Genomic DNA, 21,214 nt, shown 5'->3' on the forward strand with positions numbered 1-21,214 from the left:
CATGACAAAGGGTCTAGATGCGGGCAAAGAGATCAGGACATTAATGCAATCAGTCTATCACACCTTAACTTGACACAGGAGAGGGCATGCTCGGTTTGGGGGGTTGGTTTTTCATTCTTACAAAATTGGACCCATGTAGTTAAAATGAGTCATCCCAGGGCACACATCTCGATAAGGACAGCCACAAGCCAGAATTCAGATGTCTGGCCAACCCAGTGTTCTTCCCACTCCACCATGTTACTTCCCTAGAAGCCACCAGCCATATATGCCCATTTCCCTGTTCTCCCAGTAGGCTTGGCATGAAACAGTTAAAGACTCTCAGGGTAGATCCAAGATTACATCAAATCCTTAGGAGCAAAAAGAAATGCACATCGAACTTTAAGCCTGTGCTTAACACAGTATTTTAGACACAGTATTTTAAACAGCTCAATAATTAGAAATTGAGATTGTTTACCTACTTTTCCTTCCCTGAGAGATGGTGATGCAGACCGGGGCGATCACACCTATCCAGAGTCCCCATACAGATAACACTTTTACATTTTTGCTAAGTGCACATACATCTTTCCTATTTGTGCTCAAGAAGTCAGGGTACACCTGTTTTTCTGCATTTCGTGCTGAAAATGCTCCCCTGCTTCCCGATCTGTTTAGTCTTATGCACTGGATACTAGGAACCTGACAGCAATTCTTTACAAATTTTACTTCTTTTCTCTCTCTCTCTCTCTTTTTTTCTCCTGATCTCTCTCTGCTTTAACTCAGTGGCTCTCAAATGGGAGAACTGTCTGGAGACGTTTTTGGCTGTCATGTCTTGGGTAGAGGTTACTAGGGAGTGTCGTGGTAGAGGTGAAGGACGCCACGAAACCTCCTTCAGGACTCAGGACAGCCCCCCACAACAAAGAATTATTCCGTCCAAACTGTGAATAGCGCTGAGTTTGAGAAATCCTGCTTTAAATAAATAAGATATCCGGGCATGGATCGCTGACACCAACAAACTGATTACAAAAGATCTTTTCAAAAGTCAAGATAATTTATCCTGGGAAGATAGCACTTCACCTAAACAATAGAGAGATGATAAACATAAACCGTAAAACACAGTCCCAAATTTCATCATTCCTGTGTCCAATTCATCTCTTCCCTTTGAGTCACACAAGAGTCCCAGGAGGGCAGAAGTATGCATGATGGTTGAGTGGGGATACATAGCTTCCGGTACTGCACAGACCTGACATCGAACCCAGTTGTGCCAGTCAGGGACTAGCTGGATGATGTCGGTCAAATTTACCTCTGTACCTTCTGCTGCAGTTTCCTTTTTGGAAAAATGGGATTGTGGCCAACTACCACATAGAGTTGTTGTGGATACTAATTTAGACACACTATATAAACTATCTGGGCCAGAGTGAGCATTCAATAATATCCAGTTCCCATTCATTCACATTAAAACTCCTCTTCATTTCAAATCTGGATCTTATATCCTGGTTCTTTGGGACTAGCCAGACTCTAGTTAGAGCCAGCAAGTACCTAATGAGAAAAAAAAAAATCTGCTAATGAGATTTCTGGCTCAAATTTTCCATCCCCAAGGGATCAGGCTACTTTGGATGAGGCTTACAGGAGCAACTGAACTGAATTCCACCCACGTCTTACTAATAAGTTTTGGTGTTATATATTCAGATCACTTCTATATTAACCAGCTGGGATGTCCAACATTCCTTTGAGGAGTAATGGTCTCAAGAATGGTTCAGTTCAACTATAAAAGCAAGAAGCTGGAAACAAACATATTCTAACACAGCCACAGTCCATGATGCATTCTGGAAAATGACTGATATTATGATCTTTAGGCATAAGCCACAGAGCCAGTGTTGGTGAATTCAGATCAGAAGTAAACTTACCTTTATTCCTTCCTCCTGGGGGCTCTTCAGCCTTCAATGGAAATATAAAGGCTCCTCAAAAATTAGTTTCGTTCCGAATAGAGGTAGTCTGCTATTGGTTAGTAGCATGTTACATATCAAATTCAAAAACCCTTTTCTTGGTTTTAGTAGGAATTTGTCTGATGTATGATTTCAGGCTATTTGAGAAATTCCAATCATCTTTGCAAGCCAAACTGAGATTTCCTTCAGGGAGTTTGGCAAAATGCATCACAATTTGATATATGTGAGTCCTCTGACCCAGCAAGCCTACTTCTAAGTAACTCCCTTGTTAAAATATTCAGGCAGGGGCGCCTGGGTGGCTCAGTCGGTTGAGCGAATGACTTCGGCTCAGGTCATGATCTCGTGGTCCGTGAGCTCGAGCCCCGCGTCGGGCTCTGTGCTGACAGCTCAGAGCCTGGAGTCTGTTTCAGATTCTGTGTCTCCCTCTCTCTCTGACTCTCCCCCATTCATGTTCTGTCTCTCTCTGTCTCAAAAATAAATAAACGTTAAAAAAAATTTTTTTAATAAAATACTCAGGCAGATATGCAAGGATATACCCACAAGAATAGTCACTTATGACATTATCTATAATAAGGGAACATTTAGTAACTTCGATATCTCATCAGTGGCAAATCTGGTTACATAAATGATGGCCCAGCCATTCAATAGAATACTAAACTAAAAAAACAACAAGGTAGCACCAACCGCATGTGCATATGTGGAAGGATCGCTATGAAATACTGTCTCGTCCCAAAAAGCAAACTTTATTTTTTTTTATGTTTATCTGTTTATTTTTGAGAAAGATAGCACCAGCAGGGGAGGGATAGAGAGACACAGAATGTGAAGCAGGCTCCAGGCTCTGAACTGTCAGCACAGAGCCCGACGTGGGGCTAGAACTCATGAACAATGAGATCATGACGTGAGCCAAAATGGGATGCTTAACTGACTGAGCCACCCAGGCACCCTCCTAAAACCAAACTTTAGAACAATATATACAGCATAAACCCATTTTTACTTTGTTCAAAAGATAGAATTGCATCCACAGAACAATTCTAAGAGCCACAAAAATATAAAATTTTAACTGTGGCTAAAACTGACAAATGGTTTGGAAAAAGAAGGAAGTTATTGAAACTTTCTTTTCTAGATTTCTATATTGTTCACTTTTCACAGTAGTGATATATTATTTTATAACTTAAAATGATAAAGTCTCTCTTACTTTCCTTTTTTCACACATGTATGCACGCACAAACACACACACACATACAAAATAGGTATAGTAGTTCATAATATAGTAGTTATACCTTTCATTGATCTTTAAGTCAACTGAAATTAGATAAAGAAAACAGAAACCATTTTAGTTTTCCAGAAATTAAAGATTCCAATGTTGAAAATCAGGGGCTTACCTAACAGTTGGAAGAGTTTGGAGAGCAAAGATCATGGAAACCGCCACAGGCAATATCAGCCAGAAACACCAAGGTTCTCAAGAGTTCATTGCAAAACATTTGGAATTTTCCATATCCTCTGGAAATCCCCCACCAACTTTTTCAGTCTATAACAGCAAAGAGAGCTGTTCTCAAGAGTGTGCTATGAAGTTTCAATATATTCCCACATATCTGGACAGCAACTGCCACAGAATCATAATGGCCTCTCCTAATATTCTGCCTTGCATGTCTTGTATGACTTCCTCTCACTTGCAGAACTGTACAGTGAAGGAAAATGTAGTTCCCAGTTTCTCTTCTCTGACACAGAATACACCTTGGGGGGAGGAGGGGTGTTGCTGAGTTGATAACAGATATTCCATGGCATCTTTCATTTTTCACAAAAATATCAAAAATAATCCTAAAATTCATGTGGAACTACAAAAGACCACAAATAACCAAAGCGATCTTGAAAAAGAAGAACAAAGTTGGTGGCCTCAAACATGACTTCAAACTATATCAAAAAGCTGTACTAATTAAAACAATATGGTAGTGACATAAAAACAGACACATAGACCAATTAAACAGAATCAAGGGCTCAGAAATAAACCCGTGCATATACAGCCAACTAATATTTGATGAGAGAGCCAAGAATACTCAATGGGGAAACAATAGTCTCTTCAATAAATGGTGTTGTGGAAACTAGATATTCACATGCAGAAGAATGAAATTGGATCCCTATCTTACACCACTCACAAAAGTTGACTTGTAGTGGATTAAAGACTTCAATGTAAGACCTGAACTTGTAAAAATCCTCAGGGGGGGGGGGGGAACAACAAAGAAAAACTCCTTGTCATTGGTCTTGGCGATGATTTTTTGGATTTGACACCAAAGCATAAGTAACAGAAGTTAAAATACACAAGGGGGACTACAACAAACTAAAAAGCTTCTGCACAGCAACAATAAATTAAAAAAACAGGCAGGGGCACCTGAGTGGCTCAGTCAGTTAAGTGTCTGACTCTTGATTTCAGCTCAGGTCATGATCTCAGGGTCCATGAGATCGAGCCCCGTGTCAGGCTCTGCACTTACAGCACAGAACCTGCTTGGGATTCTCTCTCTCTCCCTCTCTTTCTGCCCCTCCCCCACTTTCTCTCTCTCTCTCTCTCTCAAAAATAAACTTTTAAAAAAGAAAAAAATTTGTAAATGGGCAATAGACATGAATAGATATTTGCCTCAAGAAGATAGACAAATGGCCAAGACGTACATGAAAATGTGCTCAACATCAGTAATCATCAGGGAAATGCAAATCGGACCCACAATGAGATATCATCTCACACCTGTCAGAATGGCTAGAATCAAAAAGACAAGAAGTAACAAGTGCTGGCAAGTGTGTGGAAAAGAGGGAACCCTTATGCTGTTGGGAATATAAATTGGTGCAGCCACTATGGGGAACAGTATGGAGGTTCCTCAAAAAAATTAAACATAGAAACACCATGTGATCTAGCAATGCTACTTCTCTTTATATATCCAAATGAAATGAAATCATTAACTCAAAGAAAACAGATAATCAACCACAGTCCACTCTTGTTTTCTCGGCAATGCTGTGCACCATTTTTATCCGTATTTAACTTTTGAGTAAAGGTAATAACAACATCACGCTTTTGCCTTGCAACCTTTCCTTGTAAACCTGAAGATACACTTACTCTTTCCCCTAAAGGGAAGACACGTGTCTTAGATCGATTCAATTTATTTCTCTGTAGGTAATTTCTCTTCATTCCTTTTCTAGTAACGTATAACCTTAAATATCAAAATATGGATATGTTACAATTAAGAAACTGTATGTTCAACAGTGGGGCAATGGAAAAGGTGAAAACAATAATGAATAATTATAATAAGTAATAATAAATGAAAACATACCAAAACAAGGAAGTATCAAATAGCTAAAATATGTATAACTCTTCCTTATGTAATACATTCCTTGTTTTCACATTGGTCACATGGTCATAGTGGGGTTTTGCAACCTACTTCTCTCACTGTCCATTCCATATTCCCTTTGCCCTCATTCAGCGCCTCTGCTAACAGGTGCTTTACCTGTCAAGGTGATGCGAGCCTTTACTCATGAAGGATCTATGTCTATATTAGGTTACTGTAGTTTTCCATTAACCTTTCTTAAAGACATGACTTTTTAGAACTGTTTTAGGTTCACAGAAAAATTGAGAGAAAGGTACAAATGTTCCTCATACACTCCCCACCTCCACACATGCACAGCCTCCCCTGTTATCAACATCCCCCACCAGAGTGGTATATATATTACACCTGATGAACCTGCATTGACACATAATAATCACCAAAGTCCACAGTTTATATTACAGTTTATTTTTGGTGTTCCATTACATGCTGGCAACTCTAGTTCCACTTGGTAATCAGATCATCATCTCAGCAAGTGCAGGATAGTAATCCCTTTTCTGCTTATTGGTTCAGTAGCATAAGTAGCCCAAGGGCCAAGTAGAGTATAAGTTTTTAATTCAATGGAAGTCTTGTAACGTGTCTGGAAAAAGAGGCCTTCTTTTGGGAACTAAGACTGCCAAAATAGAGCCCAAATTGCAAGAATGGAGGCAAACCTGAATTGTTACTGAATCATTAGGAGCAACAGTGATAGAAGTTACTATCACATCTTCCCTTTGGCTCCCAATCTATGTATTTTGCCTATGAGAAGGTATTATATTGTATACATTACATGTTGGTTCACAGCATGCTCTGCACCTTGCAGAATATCACCCCTGTCTGTAAAGGTGTTTTCACCCATCAGTGTTATGACCAAGTTATTAATTGGCTATTCTATTGCTATATTAGGTCAACTTCTTTGGAGTGATAAACACGTATGTATAAGACCAATGAATTAAGTATATGTATACTTACATTTGTATACCTATAGGTATGTATAAGGCCAATGAATTCCACGGGTATAAACTCATTGCTATACTTATTTCCTTCTAAAGTGGGTCCTTGGTCAGAAGAGATGCTGGGTGGAATTTCATTATGGTAAATGAGGCACTTCAAAAATCCACACGAGGCAGTGCTGTCAGAAGAATTGTAGCGAGGACAAATTGCCGTCCCTTCCAAAAAATGGAGCCATATCAGGAGTGTGAATTTAGTTTCTGCTGTTGGCAGGTTAGGCATTCATGTTTTGTTGCCACATGATCGTTGAAAGCCCCTTCTTCAATAGGCGTCCTTTGTGTAGCATTCAGATGGGCACTAATATATTCATACTCTGTGCCTATTCTGAGTTGTCCATCCACATATCTCATCCCCCAGACGTTCTTGTCACTGATGCTCTAACCTTGTTTGTTCCAAGTCCTGGACCACTAGCCAAAGCACCACCCACTGCCCAGGAATCACCCTAGCTGCATGCCACTTGCCACGTCTCCTTCCAGGCAAAGTGAATAGTCAGGTGAATGGCTCAGAGTCCTGCCCGCTGGGAGGATTTCTCTTTCACGCTGTTCTTTAGAGATACTTTTGAGTAAGGCTCTCATGCCGCAACTATGCACTTTTGCACAACATGCTGTTTGCCCATCCAATGGCCATGTCATACTTCTTTCCTGCTGAAAGAAACCCAATATTATTCACATAGTCTCGGCAGTGTGTTCAAGGGAAGTAGCCTCATTCCCAGGGTAAGGATCTTAACTGGCATAAACCCATCCAAGTAAACCCATTCCAATATGCTAGTGATTGATTTCGATGGTCACATGACCTAGCTCGGGGCACTGGGACCTGGCAGAAGTCTATGCTGTTTAAGAAAGATTCTTTTCTCCTAGAAAATGGAAATATGTGGGAGAAAGTATCTCCTTTATGTGTCCCTTTAGATATCACAGGGTAGAGTAGAGATTTTGGTGCTACAGCTTACAGCCACAAGACGAAAGACAAGAGGGTGGGGGAAAGAGCCCAGACATCACTGAGCTGCTGAATTAACCAAGCCTGCATCCACCTGCCTTTTCAACAGGTGGTATGATAGTTCCCCACTATTGGGGCACCTGAGTGGCTCAGTTGTCTAAGCATCCGATTGTTGACTTCGGCTCAGGTCATGATCTCACGGCTCGTGGGATCAAGAGCCACATTGGGCCCTGGGCTGACAGTGCAAAGCCTGGTTGGGATTCTCTCTCTCTCTCTCTCTCTCTCTCTCTCTGTCTTTCAATAAATAAATAAACATTAAAAAAAATAATTCCCCACTATTATGTCAGCTTAGGTATTCTGTTGTAATTGAACAGTTTAAAAATAATATTTTATGTGTTATGTACACATGTCCTGTTACCTTGTCACGGGGCTTTATATAAACTTATGGTTAGTAGCTTTGCATAATTTGAACGCCCTTTTGGACAATAAGTATGGGAATGGAAAAGTGGAGGAGAAAAGAAACCACAACAAACCAGGGTGAATTTTCCTTTCCTAGTGATTGGAAGAATAGAAGGTCACCCAGTCCATATCCCCAAACACACACACACACACACACACACACACACACACACAACTCACCTTTACGTCTCTAGGTAGAATCTGGCAAGAATGGGTTTCTTTAGTTTCAGGACCAGGGTATGAAGCGAGGCTGAGGGCCAGAATAGAAAGAATGAACTGAGAAACGGAGGCAGGATCCATGCAGGTGTTTTGGGTCAGAGATTTGGAGTATGTGGTTTACCATGGGAAAAAAAAGAAAGCCTCAGTAGGAGCCCTGGACCAGCTCCACACAGCGGTTGTGGGTTAAGCAAGGGTACTTGGAAAGGCAGCTGTCAGATTCAGCAGTGTTCACCCTCTCGCGAGCATTACAGTTGTGCATATGGAAGAGATAACAAATGATACCCGCTACTGGGAATTTTATTTTTTCATGCCGCCCAGATCACATTCTCCCCAAAGGAACTGATGAATACAGTCGTACGGTTTATGAATTTATTTTCCTTTGAATGAAATCAATACACTTTCTGCAAAGGACTTCGCCCTGCCTTTGCTGGTGAACATTTGCATCCTGCCAGGCAGATAGGACAGGAGCCCCAGCGGTGGGAAGAGAGCGATCTCTGCTGCCATCTTCTGATGCTAGGCGTGAGGGACAGACAGAGGAAAAAGCCAAGAAGACACACACGAATCTTCTCTCCGATAACTGAAGATGCCCTGGGGAAAAGTCTCAAACTGGAGGCGCGGTCTCTTTGGAAACAATAGAAGCAAATTCCTCACTCCGCCGCCACAGCATCTACCTCATTTTACTCCATCCCGTCTGGTGGGCCTGTGCAGGACTATCCCAGGTACAACTGCTGTCGTGACTGGACAGAACCCAGATTTGCACCCTGTGCCTCTGGGAAGTATGGCCCATAGTTGGTTTCTAACTTAACCCGATAGGAATGGAAGCTTCCCTTTCTTACTCTTGATAGAAAAAAAAAAAAAAAAAAAAAGAAAGCATTGTTGGCTCAAGTGCTCCAAAACAGCGAGAGGGAGGAGAAACGTCGTAATCAGGATATTATTAATGTGTTCTCAAATGTCCCTACCGGCTGTGAAGTCTGGGGATGTGCATGTCACATCATGTTAAGTATTTTTCTTACATGTTTTTGCACAACTGACTTTCTTTTCTTCTGAAAGGAAATCATCGCAAAGGCTAAAAGTTTTTCCCTTGTGAAAATGGGTTCCAGCTACTTCCCATATAAAGTTTCCCGTTGCTTATTTCATTTCATCCTTTTGCTCTGAATTGCTGGCACTTCTCATCTTTTTCAGTTCATAATTGCTTGGGAAAACTATGCACGTTTTATTATTTCAATTTCAAACAGTAAGGCAGGGCCTTCGATCCCGTTAATTACTTTGAATTCTTTCTCTGCTGCTCACATGTTCTGAGTCTTGACTTACGGAACTGAGCTGGGAGTTTTAGGGGCTTTCTCCTCAACTCCATGGAGAGGGCCAGTGTCTTCCAGGGCTGATTTTCAGATTTCTCTGCATTTGTAGCCCTAATCATAGGAAAATAGGCTGTTCACATGCTGGTCGGTTTCCACAGGGCTCTGTCCTGATCTGCTCCTCCTGTGGTATGTCACTAAATTACTTTGGATTAAAGCGCATGACGATTTCTGCCTTCATTGGTCCCTTTCTCTTCCTCCCATTTGGAGAGGTGTTTGGCTGTGTGTTCTTGGCCTCAGCAGAAGAATGAGGTGAGCTATACCATGGACACAGATGCTTTTGTGTCCAAATCTTCAAGCCTAAGAGTGAGGGGATAAGTGGAGGCACAGAAAAGACATATTAAAGAAACATGAAATGATAAGGCTTTTCCTGAGATTAGGACATTGGGAGAAGCAGTGGGGAAGAAGTGGGGAAGGAAATGTAGAAGACAGAGGGATTTACACAATGCTTTCTGGCTCCAAAGGAGGAAGGCTGTAGGTCCCAGAACAGCATTGCCTTCATGATGTCTTTAAGCAGACAAGAATATCGGTGGTATCACCACACAGACAAATGAACAGAGGTCCTTCCCAATGCCATGGAAATATCTAAGCTCCTGGAATTTTCACATGAACCAGGAGGGAGTAGACAATAGATCTCATGTTAACTTCCTCATCAGCCCAAGGAGACAGGAACTTGATATGGAAGTTGAGTGATAGAAAATAGAATAGGCTCCATTTTCCACATGACCATGTTTATGGACCAAGATTCAGATCACTGCACTAAGTTCCAAGTTTTGCATGTTCTCATGTGACCTCGAGAGCTCATGTGACTTCCTAGTGCATCTGTTTCCTCATTTCTGAAATAAGGACACTAAAACCTTTATCTGCTTTATTCTCCACTCTCTCTCCAGTGCTCACCACACAGGCTGGCATATAGTTGATGGCTTCAAAAATACTTAACCAAATAGGTGTTATGGAATGAATGAATGAATGAATGAATGAAGGCATGTATGCATGAGTGTCTTGGTCAGTTTCATGTTGCTGTGAAAACTCCATGAAATAATACAGGTAAAATCATTTTGTACCCTCTAAGCCCTTCACAAATGTAAAGAAGCAGCATTATTATTCCTTCCTTGGTTTTTACCCTCCACTGTTGGTAGTGAAAATTGATTACCTATTAAGTGCTGAGTGAGAAGGTTAGCCTTAATAATTTCATTTGGCTTGCATACAGAAAACTCTGCTCCTGCCATACCTTGAATAATCATTTCAGCTCCTGGCTCCCTTTTTCTGCCCACTCTAGCCAACGGTGCCAAATCCTTTCTCCAATATATCGGATCTGAGATCTTGCCATGTCAAGTCTGATCAAGAAAATGTCAGGCTGAAGGAAAGGAAGGCGGCTGTGTCTCTCCACAGCTCTTGGTGACTGCATTGTCCTATATTAGCAAATAATTGTTTTGAAATCCAAACCCGTTATAGCACCGTGTTATTGCAGACCCTCTTAGCGGTTTCCTTGATGGCAGTAATTTGATTCCAAACACAAACAGCATAAATGGGGCAAAAATGGGTAGCAAAAGATATTAGGGGTATTCCATTTGCTTCAGTCAGTTGGTTCCTAGCGCAGAGCTGTCTAAAGAATAAATGAAAACAGAATATTCTCTAGTTTTATATAGTAAAATTCTTAGAAGCAGAACCAATGAATTGGAAGAGATTCCTCTGCGTATTTGATATTTTCCCTTTTTGCCATCGGGTGAAAATGATTTAGAATGGATGGTTTTTTTATTTAAAGACATTCAGAAATCGAAGTGTTAATTCATCACTCACTGGTCCCCTCTCAGAGTTTAAAGTCAATCAAATACCACTTCAGCGCATCCTGAAACCGATTGGTTTGTTTGTTAAATCCTCTAGGACAATACTGAAATAAATAAATGTGACCTCTGAAATCTGGTTGAGAAGAGAAGGTACATAAGCACCAACACACAGACACAGACCAGTGGTGCGATTCACAACAATGAAATACACCACAGTTGAACAGTCTAATGGTTATGAAGCACGTAAGGGCTATAGAAGAACAAGAAGGGAAAATCTATGGGAGCCTGGTGTCTATACGAGTGGAGAAAATGAAGATAAGTCTCAGGCAGTAAAAACAGAGTGCCCTAATCTCACTGGGAAAATGGAGAAGCTAATATTTATTGGGGCATCAATGGTATTCAAGACCCTCCGTGGTGGCGGGCATACATATGTTATCTCACCAAAACCTCATGCTTACCACTGATATCGGATGAGGAAACTGAAATTCAGAAAAGTTAAGTGATTTGCTCAAGTAGCACACACCTATAAGTAGCAGAGCCCAGATTCAAACTATGGGTGTGTAACCCTGAAGTTCAACTTCAAGTCCATGAGTCTCTTCCAAACCAAAGGAGTTTGGGTTAAAAAAAAGTGGTCACTTCTTATACTAAAGGAAAATTTTAAATGATGGGAAGGGGGTTCGTGAGTGGCTCAGTCATTAGAGCATGCAAGTCTTGGTCTTGGGGTCATGAGTTGGAGCCGCATGTTGGGTACAGAGATTACTTAAATGACAGGAAGAATGTACGTGTATGTGAGTGTGTGTGTGTATGTGTGTATGTAAAACCAACAGTAAAAATCCCAAATTTAATAATTCTGGATGTTCAGAATTTGGAAGAAGTGAGTGACTGTCAATCTTTCACTTATGCTAATTTCTTAATCTACTTTTACTGGAATTTTCACCTTTACAGCATTATTTTGACATGTTGAGAGACACCATCCAAGGAAAAGGAACAGAAGCACCTAATTTGAATTCTGTCTTTACATGTTGGCTTTCATTCAGGCTCACGGAAATCCACTCCAGACAGCTAAAGTCACATAAAGTTTCAGTGTATTCAACCTTGACCCTGTAAAATTTAGCCCAATCTGCACTAATTTAAAGAAGTAAACTTTAATTGCTCTGTCAGTAACCTCTGGCTCTAAAGAGCCTCACTTGAATGGAAAAGAGTCCAAGGGAGAGAAAGGGCATCCTCAGGAAAGTTACAGATGGCACCAGAACAGCCAGGACCCGGGGGGCAGAGGCAGGCCATAGCATACCCTGCTTCACAGAGCAGGAACAGTGCCATGAAATATCTAGATCTGTACATAGTCCTGAAACACAAGTCCTACAGTGTAGGAAGGTCTACAAAGTTGATGACATATGAGAAAACACATAAGGAAACATAGGTGAGGCCACTTTGGAAGAAAATTTCCAACACACAAAAAAACTACACCAATTACTTTTCCCAAAGTTGGATCATTCATTATGCAATAAAATAAACATTTATTTAGCATATATTTTGTGCCAGGAGCTATATTGGACTTTGAGACAAAAATAAGTTAAATAAATCTTTGTCCTCAAATTGCTTAGAATGTTGGGTTGGAGACAGACCATCTTGTTAAGGATGGTTTTGAGGTGTTCAAGACAGGAAGCAGAGAACCAATTAGGAGATAATGATGAACTGACCTAGCACAGCATAGGGAGATAAAGAGGGAGGGACAGGTTTCTAAAAAATATTTGAGAGATAAAAACCGTCAATACCTGGTAACTTATTTAATATGGAGAATGATTGTTTTACAAAAAGGAAAAAGAGAGGCACCTGGGTGACTCAGTCGGTCAAGCGTCCAACTTCAGCTCAGGTCACAAACTCACGGTTCGTAGTTTCGAGCCCCGCGTCCAGCTCTGTGCTAACACCTCAGAGCCTAGAGCCTGCTTCGAATTCCCTATCTCCCTCTCTTTCTGCCCTTCCCCTGCTCTCTCTCTCTCTCAAAAGTAAATAAATATTAAAATTTTTTAAAAAAAGGAAAAAGAGAAAAGAGTCAAAGTTGCCTCTCACAGATTTTTAGCTTGAGAAGAAACAATAGATAATACGAATCTCAAATATCCATCCATCCAGTAACAGTATTTATTAAACACTTTGTAAATGCCTGGGACTGTAACATCTTCTGTCCAATAAAATCTACATAATAGAACGTTTTTCTGAGATTTACACATTGAAAGAAACCTAAAATATAATGCAACCCAACTATCTCCAATAAAGAATAGAAGAATATCGAAAACCCACCATGTGCCAAGCCCATTGTTAGAAGATTTGTGCTTTATAACTAATCCTCAGGATAACCATCCATGGAGGCTTCTAGCATCGCCATTTACAAATGAAGAAATGAAGGCTAGGAGAAACGGTCTCATCCACAGATTTACAGCTATGGAATAGCAGAGCCGATTTAAACCCCGGCCTGGGGCACTTCATATCCCACATCATTTGCACAAAGTCTCGCTACCTCCAGAAGGACGGGGGTAGCACAATCACAGTGCTGGGGCTAGGATTCCTTCTCAATGCTCTTCTTTAGCCCAGTGACCCTCTATATAATATCAGAGCAACATGTATTACATTTTATTTCAGACTTGTTAATTTCAAAGTCACATGACCCACTGAGTACACTTGTCTCCACGATTTTGTAGTTAGCTGCACGGCCAGCCATATGCTAGACACATTGCGTTCTGGCCCACCACGGCCAGTTGTTCACATTTCTTCCCAAGTCTGTGCTCAGTGATATCGTGATGGTAGTTTGAAGTCAGCTGTGGTGAGAGTATTTACACCACAGAAACTGAAACAGGCTATACAATAGGACTTTTTTCAGTTTTCGGAGAACCAGTTGTGAAACATTCACCAGCCCAGCACACCACGGTGTGTAAGCATTTATAGATATGTGTTTGATACGCAAAAATCTGTCTAAGGGCTTTAGAATCACTTCCTTAATTTGAATCAACTCAGGCTTGGCTAGTATATTATTATCACCATTGATGTAACCTGTTGGATTAGCAGAAAACCGTATCACTATCTGATGCTTTGTATACAGTGAAATTAAGTTTGCTTACATTCAATTTTAAAATCTATTAACTCATCTTAGGATTACTTTTTCGGTCCAGATTTCACTGTCCAATCATCTTTGTGCATTTCATGTTTCTACATCCTAGCATGTTTGGGGACTTCTTTGCTTTCTGTAGATTTATGAGGTTTGGGGAGAGGAATCTCCAGCGATTTATTCATGGTGAGATTCTAGGATCTCCACTCCGCAGCGACCAACCCGTCAACTCTTAGAATTACAAATACGATCATCATCACATATGACAATTACATATGCTCATGTAGTTGCCGTGACTTCTCAGCTGCAAGGATTGAACGACTATAAAGGCTTTGTGAACAACATAGCTCTAAGGGAGTGCAAATGCTTTCCCTGGAAGCAATAGTTCATTTCTGGTGGCTGCATCAGTTTCACAGGGAAACCGTCTCTCAGAGCAACTAATGCTACCGTCAAAACAATCTTCCCATACCTCAAGATGAAGAACTGAACTATAAGTCTTCCTTTCACTGGGAAAAAAACATATATACATTTTGATGAACTATGTGGGCACACATTAGCTCAGAATGGTGGATTTGAGGAAAGCATGAATATTAATTTGCAATATTTTGAGAGGGACATGTTTATGGCAATTGGATGATTACTTACTGGTAATTGTGTCATAATAATGTTAGTAGTTTATATGCAATCTCAAAAACAAATAACCCAGGGAGCTTAGCGCTGCAATATCATCAGCAACCCTTCAAAAGCAAATCTTTCTTTGAAGACAAATAGTTTCAGGAAAACTAAATGAGAACTTGCCAAGAGTTCTGAATCTCGTAGGTACTGGCTCTCCTTGGGCCAGCAGGTACGTAAAGGAGGCTGGTCCTCACTGGGCGTTGCCATAAACACACACAATTTTGGACCAACCCCCAGGCAAACTCTGGATGCTGACAAATGCTATTGATTTCCCCAAACCTTCCAGGGATACAGAGGTAGCCAGAATGGAAAACTCCTGCGGTTTGGGGACAGTTTTGTAAAACCTGTAGAATATTTTAAATTGGGAATTTCAACGCTCTACTTTCCAATCCCTGGAAGTCATTTGTGAATGCAGGTAATTTTTTTTTTAATCCAAGAAGGTAGAAGTACAGCTGTTAAAACAATAAATATTCTTTTCCAGAAAAAAGCATATTGACTGAGTTAGAGGTACCTTGGAGAGGAGCCCACAGCCTGCCATCTTGCATTTGAAAGGACAGGCGTCATGAATCACAGATACAGGACACACGAATGTGCGGGAGAGAGAACTGGATTTTCATCATGTGTTGTGAATTTCCCAGCCATGCTTTAAAGCAGACATACGTAGCAGCTCGAGAGCAACCACTTCCAGGTTACCTTCCAACCCTTTCTATTTCACTTGTACGTGGATTCCGCAAACATGCATTTGTGGAATGCTTATTGGCTCAAGCCACCCACGTGGGGTTCTTTTTGATCATGGAAATCAAAGCCTATTGTTTCTCTAGACTATTTAATCTCCCTTCCTTTCTTTTAAGCGCATAGTAGGCACACAGATTTACTGCCTCCCTAGCTTCGTCAACTCCAGCTACCAGAACAAAGTACCGTAGACTGGGCGGCTGAAACAACCGAAACTTATTTTCTCACAGTTCTGGGAGCTGAAGTCCAAGATCAAAATGTTGGCGGGTTTGGTTTCTCCTGAAGCCTTCGTCTTTGGCTCCTTCCTCTCTGTGTCCCCACATGGCCTTTCCTCTGTGCTTACATATCCCTGGTGTCTCATATCCCAGTCATACTGGATTAAGGCCCAACTCTTACGACCACATTTATCCTTAATTACCTCTTTAAAGGCCCTGAAGGGTGGCAAAAGAAACCACTTTGGCATAAGGATTATTTTGAGCTGAAGGCAACTGAAAAGAAGCAGGTATAAGAAAATTTCTCTGCCTTCCCTCTATTTGTTTTGAAGCAGGACATAATTTACGAAGGTGTCCCTCCCCTCCTCCCTAAAGGCTAATCCCTAGAGACAACTTTAGACCGTATCAGTGGAGAAGGCACTGGCTTAAATCTGCATTACAAATCGTACTCTCTCTTGCAAGGTTTCCATAACTGGCTTCCACGCACCTTTCTTTCTTGTATCTTTAGCCAAAGATGGTATTTAAATCTGAATTCTAAACCTTAGAGTTATTCACTCTTCCCAGGTACCGCATGTATACATGAATTATACATGTTAACAAAGTTCTGTTTGTCTTTCTCTTGTTAATCTTTTATTGCAGGAGTCTCAGCAAAGACCTTAGAAGGGGAGAGGAACAATCATGTTTCCTCCCCTACAGCCCTGTCTTCAAATACAATCACATTGGGGGTTAGGCACTGGGGGTTAGGGTTTAAACATATGAATTTGGAGGGGGACACAATTCAGTCCATAACATTTATTTCTTTCTTTCACTATAGAGGCAGTAGGGTAAAAAAAGAATATTGAGATACATATATGCAGATAGGTGGGTAAATGGATGGATGATGGATAGAGAGATACATAGATCATTCGATCGGTTGGTCGATAGATAGATAGATAATCACAGTGATAACGGTATAATGTAAAATACCAGGATTGAGAGTGGAACAGAGGAGGGTTCACATGGGCCTTGTATTCATTGATGCCCAGTGATATAAATTACATGAGCTCTCAGAGATTCTGTTTTCACATCTATAAACTGTAAATCAACGTAGTCATTTTTTCACTAAATATTAATTGAGTGCCTACTATTTGCCAGATGCTGATCTAAGTACTGGGGATATGACAGTGAGTAGGACAGAAATTCCTCTCCACCCCACCCCCTAACACACAAATTCCTAGAGCTTACATTCTATCTGTGGACACAGAAAATAAAGATATGCTTCATGGTGATGAATGCTATGTAGAGAGTAAAGCACAAGAGGTAGATAAAGAGTGGGGGGGAGGCTATGATATTAAATAGGATGGCCAAAGGGGGTCTTACAGGGAAGGAGACATTTGAGGAAAGGCCTCTCAGAAGTCAGGGTACTAGGAGCCCGAGGCAAGATGTGGAGGAGAGCGTTCCAGACAAGGGGGCAGTGGGTGCTGAGTCTCTGGTGTGTTGGAGAAGAGGCTAGCAGGTCAGTGTGGTAGCAGGAGGGGAATGACCCAGGGCCAGAGTAATAGGACATGATGACAAAGAGGTAAAATTATGTGGGATTTGTAGGGCACCTGGGTGCTCAGTTGGTTGAGCGTCCGACTTCGGCTCAGGTCATGATCTCAGTGTGTGAGTTCGACCCCCACGTCAGGCTCTGTGCTGACATCTCAGAGCCTGGAGCCTGCTTCACATTCTGTGTCTCCCCGTCTCTCAGCCCCTCCCCTGCTCATGCTTTGTCTCTCTCTGTCTCTCAATAATAAATAAGTTTTTAAAAAATTATGTGGGATTTGTGCAGGGGAACTCAAGAGGGGAACATGTGTACAGATTTCTTAGGCTATGGTAAGGAAAATACAGTTTTCTCTGAGATGGGACACCACCTGAGGGTGTGAATCGACTGTGCTTTATTGAGAATAGACTTGGGGGAGGGGCAACAAGGCAGACGCAGAGAGAACAGGTAGGAAGCCATTCTGACATCGCAGGACCAGGGCTCAGACGTGGATGTGGGGAAAGGGGGCGGGGCTCCAAATACATTTTGCAAGTAAAGCCAAGAAGATTTGCTGATGGATTGGATAATGGATAATGAAAGGAAGAGGATATAGGACACAAGGGAAAAGGGGGGGGGTGGGGTGTAAAAAATGGGGTTGTCATTTTTTGAGATGGAGAATAATAAAGGAAGGATCCAGAGGTAGGTTTTAGATGATTTACGTTCAAGATGCCCATCAGATATCATGGTAGAGAAACTGGGGTGAAAAAACACCAGTCTCTGTAATAATTAATTGAAAGACAATATATGCCAAATAGAAAGCAAGAGAAAGAGTAGCATCAACTAACACCTGATATTCAATGATATTGATATTTGATGACACTCGAATGCCTCTGTGTCACGTACTGTTCTAAGTACTTTATACACATTATCTCATTAAATCCTCACAACTACCCGGGAAAGATATTACTGTCTTACATATTTATAAGGACGCTGAGGTTAAATATTTCCCCAAGAGAAATACACATGTAGCTGATAAAGTCCATACCGTTGATGCTAGACTCTTCTGCCTCCCCTGGGTGATGTGGAATAAGGCAAGGTCAGAGTGGTAAGATGTCAAAACAGAAAATCTGTGCTCTCTACAGGTTGATTCTCCACAAAGACCCCATTGACTTCTGGTTCATTTTGTTTCTCGAGGGCATCTAGATTTTCATGGAACAGGAAGCCCGGGGTGGTTTCCGCCCATCTGCAAATACTAAGCTGCAAACCCCGGCTTCTCTGCCAGTCCATTGTTGCAGTAAAACTTACATATTAAAGAAACGGAAAAGCAAGGAACAGAGAACTACAGAACAAAAAAGAGAACACAAGAAAGTCTGAGAGCACAGGCCACCAGTGTAAAGGCACAAAGCTGCAAGGTCCTTGAAAGCTGCCCAAGTGTCCCCTAGGGGTGCCTGTTTTTTAGCAACTGGATTCAAATTAACAAATGAGCCCACAACTGCAGAGGTAGAACACTGTGTTCTCGTTCTCCTGCTTCTAAACAACAGGAGAGGGCCCAGTGGGAAGAGAGAGCAGCAGGGGCAATTTGTCCTTGTCAAAGCGAAAGTTCCCTCCCATCCTTCATTTTTTTTTTACACAAAGCCTCACTCACACTCACACACACAGGATTCAGCACGGAAGGAGGGAGCAAGGCATCCAGATTTGAGATCCCCGAGCATCCCGATTCTCTCTTCGAACCGATCCCCGAGCATCCTGATGCTCTCTTCGAACCCACGTCTCCACACTCCCCACCTCGTAAGGCAGCAGCCTTGTTCACATACTTCTGAGCCATGGTGATGCCACAGGACTTCCATTTTCTGCCACCAAAAAAGGGCCCCTGGAGTACAAAGCTTCTAAAACCTGAAGACAGAGGTGAAGGGAGAGGAGAGATCCCTTCCGCACTGGTAACCACCAGGTCAGGAAGCTTCTGAGCCACACCAACCAGCATCCTCCATGATCTTGTCTAAAGAACCACCTGCCCCCTGGGTTCTGAGTATTTACCTTTGCCATGTTCCCCAAGAATCGCCACTGGGGGAAGCTCTCCGGAGAAACGTGCCTCTCATCCTGTGACAGGGGCTCAGCAGACACCTGTGAGGCCATCCTTGACAGTGGCTTGAATGGAGGTTTTAAAAACTTGCGGAAGCCCTTAGCTGCTTTCTCTCACTAGTTCTCAGGTAGCCAGAGGCTTTCTCCAAGTCGCCTGGGCAACGTCCTGCGGGACCTCAGTTGTTGTTCTCTGCACCTGTAGGAAGTGTTCTTCGTCAGCCTGGGCCTAGATTCCATGGCTTACTCTCTGCACCAAATCCCAGCCTTACCTCTCACAGAACACAGGCGTGTGGGAAGGCTTGAATCTGTCATGAGACGCAGACCGCCCCCCACCAGATGACGTTGGGGTGGAGTCCTTTGCCCTCCTGTTCCTTCAGCGCCAAGAGGAACCTCAAGAGAACCAGAAATGACATTTGAGCTTAAGCCTAGTTTTTCTCTTTCACTTGATTTTTTTTAATGTTTATTTTGACAGAGAGAGAGAGAGAGAGAGAGAGAGAGAGCTGGGGGAGGGGGGGGAGAGAGGGAGAGAGATTCCCAAGCAGGCTCTGTGTGGTCAGTGCAGAGCCCAACGCGGAGCTCGAACTCGCGAACTGTGAGATCAGGACCTGAGCCAAAATCAGGAGTCAGAGGTTGAACCAAGTGAGACACCCTCTCTTTCACCTGACTATCCTTTCCGAGGAAGAGAGGTTCACATCGCAAATGGTGCGCGTAGAGCATTGACTTGGAGGCCAGACTGAAAGAGCAGGAGACCTTGACGAGCAGGAGCTTGTTTAAGCTGAAATAAGAACCCAGCTGTTGGGAAGACAGTTCGGTGCCAACCAGGTCTGACACCACACGAGCTGGGACTGGCAAGAGGGTGGCCCGGAGTCTTCTCGGGTAGGCTATGGTGGACCCCCCGTGGTGTTCATGTTCCGGACACGAGAAACGCCCCTGCTGTGGTTTCTGGTGCAAATCACTTGCGAATACATCCCTAAGGATAGGACAGCTGGGTATGACATCGTCTCGTAGTTTCCTGGGGAGGTGGTTTCAGGAAACTGTCAAGGGAGAGAGTGAGGAAGTGACACGAGGAAGGGAAGGAAGGAGGGAAGGGCGTGTTGTTGAGCTGAAGGCACCATGCAGGGTCACTACAGTCAGCAACTGTGGCTCAAACCTGCCGGGGAATTCTGGGTGCTGGGGCAGAATCCGTACCTCAGAGGCTTCCCAAATGAAAAGCTAAGAAGTAGGATAGGAAGGCTCCTTGCCTGTCCCTGGCCAAGACACTGTATGATTGATCGTGATTTTTTAGCCATTCCATTTGGCCATTTCGTTTGGTTGTAGTCTTTAATACAAACGACATTATGTATTCTTTCCCCATATGCGCAAGTAAACCTGGAGGAGAAATTGCTGGTAAATGGCTATGTCTATGGACATAAAGAAAACACAACCATTTGGTCCCGCCAGTAATGCGGGGGGAGAGGGGGGTCCATTTCCTGCTCCTCGACCACCCCTGCATGCTTTCGGACTTGGAGTTTGTGCCTTCCTTTCCTTGCACCTTCCCAGCAAGCCAGTTAAGAATGTAGGAGAGGGTACATTTGCCCGCTGGGCTGGTATGGTTCCGAGCCAAGAGCCAAGCCGGAACTGAGAAAGAAACCAAGGAAGATTCTTTGTGAGGTGGTCAAGATAAGGGAGCACTCCCAAGCACACATACACCCTTACAAACACACCCACGTATACACACACCCTTTCCTGGTTATTCGGCAACTGCCTGGCCAAAAGCCTTCCTGCACACTTTTTAGAAACTGTGATTTTAATTGGCCCTGGCACCTATAGCCGCAAATGGCGTTATCCTTTTTCATTCTGTGGACAGCAGCTGCAAGCAGCCTGGTAGGAAAAAGGCACCCTAGCAATGGCC

General features: G+C 42.5%; 1 long non-coding RNA gene across 2 annotated transcripts; it reads right to left on the reverse strand.

Annotated features, from left to right (window-relative positions):
- Nucleotides 1-5,671: 5,671 nt before the first annotated feature.
- On the reverse strand, nt 5,672-19,770 carry LOC128316095 (uncharacterized). 2 transcript variants are annotated; one of them, XR_008299582.1, is made up of 3 exons: nt 19,279-19,717; nt 7,847-7,916; nt 5,672-6,915 (listed from the first exon to the last, which is right to left on the reverse strand). It is a non-coding gene; the product is annotated as an uncharacterized LOC128316095 (long non-coding RNA). The 2 variants fall into 2 exon arrangements; XR_008299583.1 differs by lacking the exon at nt 7,847-7,916 and having other exon boundaries at nt 5,672-6,918; nt 19,279-19,770.
- Between the last annotated feature and the right edge of the window lie 1,444 nt (nt 19,771-21,214).

Source organism: Acinonyx jubatus, chromosome B3 (assembly GCF_027475565.1).
Source record: "Acinonyx jubatus isolate Ajub_Pintada_27869175 chromosome B3, VMU_Ajub_asm_v1.0, whole genome shotgun sequence".
Classification (NCBI taxonomy): Eukaryota; Metazoa; Chordata; class Mammalia; order Carnivora; family Felidae; genus Acinonyx; species Acinonyx jubatus.